We start from the raw sequence: 5,016 nt of genomic DNA, 5'->3' as shown, positions 1-5,016 counted from the left end.
TGTGATTTCTTGACCGTTTTAAGGATGCGATTTCATGACCGTTTTACAAAACGTTAGTTGACTGTAAAATTTGCCGTTAAGTGTGACGTTAAAAATGTATATATTTATATATATATCTATATAAATTATTATTACTAATATTATTATAAATGTTTCTACCTATATAATATAATATTGGAGATAACTAATATACTATTTGACAAGGCAGAAATTTTGGAACATGTAGGAAATAACAGACATCCTAGGTTGGAAAATAAAAATGCAAACACGTAAATAAAATATCCGACATAAATAATATACAAGACCTGGAAAATAAACTAGCTACTGAGAATCCTTGGGGGCTGCAGGGGAATCCTCAGGGGATGCAGAAGAAGAACCAGGAGTCCTGCGACGACGTATAGGACGAGCTCCCGTGGAGGCTAACTGCTCCTGGATATCACCTAGAGTATCCATCAATTGAGCTTGAAACTGATGCTGGTTCGCAATGATTGATAAGAGAACAAAACTGTAGTTTTAACCCCTTAATAATCATACTGTTAGACCAATTATGTGAATAATAAGTAAGAGTTAATACTGATTACGTGTTTTTATACATTTCAGGCTTCAAAGTCAATTATGTGCAGGAATGTGCCACTTTGATGAGATAAAGGAGCAATGGTTGGTTACTAAGGAGTTCGGTGATTAAAGGCCAAGATTCAAGAAGACCAAGCCTTTGTAAAGCCTGGTCAAAAGTGAAAAGTCAAAGTCCACGCAGCAGAAACAAGCGTAACAAAGTCAATGAACTTCCGAAGACCATATCTTTAGACTCGGACCTCGAATTGGGCCTACCTTATGTCAAAACGACCGCCTCGGAAAGAGCTTTCCAATGGTCCAAGCCTTGACTCAATCAAAGGAGCAGAAGTGGACGAAAAGTCTGTTGAAGCGAACTGCAGCTGAAGAGGCCTTTTGGACCCGAAAAGAATTGGGTTTTGGGCCGATTTTTCCGCCCAAAACATGGCTCCAAGCCCATGCACGATTTTGGATCTGGAAGTATAAAACAAAAGCTTGACTCTTTGTTAATGGCAGTTAGGTTAGGAAGCTAATGTTAATGGAGTTTAGGGTTAGAAAAAGTTAGATCTAGATTAGTTAATTACTTAGTTTTCATTCCATTAATTAGTTTTATTCTTTGTTTTAGCTTAGTTATTTAAATCATTGAATATCATTCATTAGATAAATAAAATAGTTGTTATTCATTCAATCATATCATTGTTATTTTTTATTAGATCAATAAAGTTAATTATCTTTATTCACAATCTTAGTTTTAAATTCAATTAATTTAATTATGTCTTATTGTTATTATTGTTCTTGTGTTGAGAATGGTAGTATAGAAATTTCACACCAAACACATCACTCTCACCATTGTTCCTTTTGGGTTTGATTAGTTGAATTCTATTAAGTCTTGATAGATTGAGAGTGGAACGAAATCCTTACTCATTGTATTGCATGATTATGTTTTGAGAGTAAGAAGAATTGATATAAACGTAAGAACGGTAGGATTACGTATTAGTGTTCTTGTAGCATTAATATTTAGGATTTTATTGTTTTTCGGGTTATCAAATGGCGCCGCTGCCATCTTAATCTCGTTCAAGACAAGAATTCAATTGCTTGAATCCAAGGGGCAATCCCCCATTCTCTACCCACCCACCCTTTTAATTTTTCATTCTTATTTCTTGAATTTTCGGAACTGTTCACTGTTTCAGGCATAGGGGCTGCGGATTCACTGAGAAAAACACTGCGGTGAAGGTATTTCTAAATTTTCGAAAATTCTGAAAATTTTCATACATATTGTTGAGTGTGTTGTTGATTTACTGGAATATTTTCAGATTTTTCAAAGTTGGTTTACCTTGTGAAACAAATACGATCTTTACAGTGCTGCATTTCAGTTTTCACACCGTATGTTCTTGAAAAACAGACGAATAAGGTTACTTAGGGAGTTCTAAAAATTCTATAATTTTTACAGGAGTATCTATCCTAATCCAGAAGTTTGTAGTAAAAATTTGATGAGTTTTTTATTTAGTTTGACCACCTAAATAGTAGAGTGTTTCCAGTGTGTTTCTGCAGTGTTGCAAACACTTAATATCTGAAACACCAGCCAATAAGGAAAGGTTGTAGAACTCCAATTTCTCTAAATTTTTTACAGAAACAACTAGGATATGTTAGGAGTCTCCAGTAAAAACTTGGAAATTTTTGGATTTGTTTTGATGGGTTAACCATTCGGTTGTTTGTATTGTGTCCGAAAACGGTTTCGCAAACTTTGGAGGGCTGTAGAGGGACTTTCACAGCTCCGATCGATCTGAAATTTTACAGGCTACTTGATAGACGTCTTAACAAATTACTGTAAAAATTTCGGATTTTTTGGAGTACGATAAAAGGCCTAAAACTTGAAAACCCTGGAGCGCGACCCGCGCCCGCCCTTAAACACTGTAATTTCAACTTACCTTGGTAGCCATACCAACCCGCGCCCCAACCCATGGGCCTACAAGGAAAATTCATCCTAACAGCCCAATTTTCATAGGTAAATGAATATTTTTATTCCTTAAAGTTATTCAGTGTTTCTAACTTGTTAAATACACTGAAATCGCGTATACAAGACGCTATTCAAACGCTGTAGCAAGGAGGCATTCGGTACTCCTTCTTCCACTTCTCTCTTACGCCGAGGAGTTTTAATTCTAGTATAATCAGGCTTGTTTTTCATAGAAATAAATACAACACGCCTATCTAGAATTTCACACACTACACTTGCATCAATGGCTAAAGAACAAGAGACTCATCTCTCGATTTTTATAAAAGCCCTAAACGATGGCCCTAAGTCGCATCGTTCTTGTAGACCTAGTGGGGATTTTGAATCCCCTAATATATTTAACTTGTTACCGGTTTTCATGGTTTAGACCACGAGAAGCCTTTACCAGCACATGCGTAGGATAGACCAAGTTCTCACTACATTCCATCATCCTGGCGTAAGTCCGGATCAAGTTAAACTTAGGGTGTTTCCTTTCACCCTAGCCGACAAGGCGGCGCCTTGGTTAACTACCCAAACGCCAAACTCGTGGACTCATGGGCTCAACTTGTTCAATTGTTCATGGAACAATTTTACCCACCACTAAAGACAGATGAAATGCTTCAAAAGATTCATTTCTTCCGCGGAATCCTCATGAATCCTTTTCGGAGGCCCGGAATCGTTTCACCGATCTTCTCATTGAATGCCCACATCATAATCTTGCGAAAGACACGCTTTGTTCGTGCCTTCTTCAAGGGGGCTTTACATCGTCATAAGGAGGTTCTAGATATCATGACTGGGGTAGTTTTCTTAGTAAAGGAGCCTTAGAGGCTTATACATTCTTAGAAGATCAATCTAAGAGGAACAACAATTGGGGGTAACGATTCCTCCCGCTCCTCTCCTTCTTCAAGAGGTTAAACATAATCCCGAGCTTAAAACTCTTATCGATGCCCTCACTAAAAGGTAGATGCCATCTCTGTTCAATAACAACCCACTCCAGTCATGAACATTAACTCTACTTTCGTTGTAATGTCTGTTTGTAGTCTTGAGCATTCCGACTTCTATTGTCCTCTTGTCTATGCACAAACACCACCACAAACCATCACACTTCAACCCAGTTAACTCAACATCAAGGACAAGGGAACTTAGGTGACCAGAATAGAGGTTTAGTACCCATAACCCAGACTATCAACATCAAGACATGAACGCCAACAAGCTTTAATTCCAATACAACCATCTACAGACAAAGTAGTAGTGACCTTGTTGGAGAAACAAAATCAAATTATGCAACAAAACTCCAACTTAATGAAAGATCAGCATGATCAAAACTCTAATATGATGAAACAAACAATGCAAATGATGCAGTCTTTGTGCCAAAAGGTTATTAACATGTCTTCTAACCAAAATAATAACCAAACCGGCGTGTTTCCAAGTCAAGCAATGCCTAATCCTAAGTCAACAAACACCGCCTTTGAAATAAAAAGTATTCAGTGTAATGGTAATATAAACCAAGGGGACCTACAGGCAGTCACTACCCTTCGTTCAGGGCGAGTAGTTGATAACCAAGTGACTATGCCTAAAGATTACCCACAAACTAAAAATGATACCATACCACATACTATAATAGAAACTGAAGACCCTACAACTGTAGAAGTACCAGTTAAACCACAACCAAAAGGGAAAACATTACAAGATCCAATAATAGAAAGTGAAGACCCTACACCTGTAGAGGTTCCAATATGGATACCTAGATGGAAAACGGATAGAGAGAAAGCAAAGACTAATAAAACTTTTATCCCTTCTACTAAAAATAGCGATAAAGCACCATATCCCCAAAGACTAGTTGTGTTTAAAAAGGACGAGAATTTTGATGAGATTAGGGAAGTGTTTAAAAATTTGACTATAAACCTACCTTTTCTAGAAGCTATAAAAAGTCTACCTGGACACGCTAAGTTTCTAAAAGAGTTGTGCACCAAGAAGAGGAAAACCAACATACCCCACGAAGCATTCTTAATCAACAATATCCCTCTTTATCCGAACATAACGGAATTGTTAAGTACAAGGACCCCGGTCGCCCCATCAGTACAATGCACCTTAGGTGATACCTTCATAACAACTGCTTTATTAGACCTAATCCCTTTTATTTATATAAACAACTGGTCTAACAATACTTCAACCAACCAAAATGACTTTGCAGTTAGCCGATCGTTCTATTAAGTATCCCAAGGGTGTAGTTGAAAATATTCTTGTTAAAGTTCAGGATTTTTACTATCCTGCCGACTTTGTTAATTCTCGACACAGAAGTTGCTCATGATTCCATTCCCATCATCTTAGGGCGTCCTTTCTTGGCAACCGCCAATGCCCAAATCAATTGTCGGGATGGCTCAATGACTCTTTCTTTTGGAAATCTTTCTGTAGAAGTTAACATGTTTAGACAAAAACAGGGACAACTAGGTTTTGCCTATAGAAGGAGAAGTGAA

This window comes from Coptis chinensis, chromosome 4 (assembly GCF_015680905.1).
Source record: "Coptis chinensis isolate HL-2020 chromosome 4, ASM1568090v1, whole genome shotgun sequence".
Classification (NCBI taxonomy): Eukaryota; Viridiplantae; Streptophyta; class Magnoliopsida; order Ranunculales; family Ranunculaceae; genus Coptis; species Coptis chinensis.
This window is presented reverse-complemented; position numbering follows the sequence as displayed.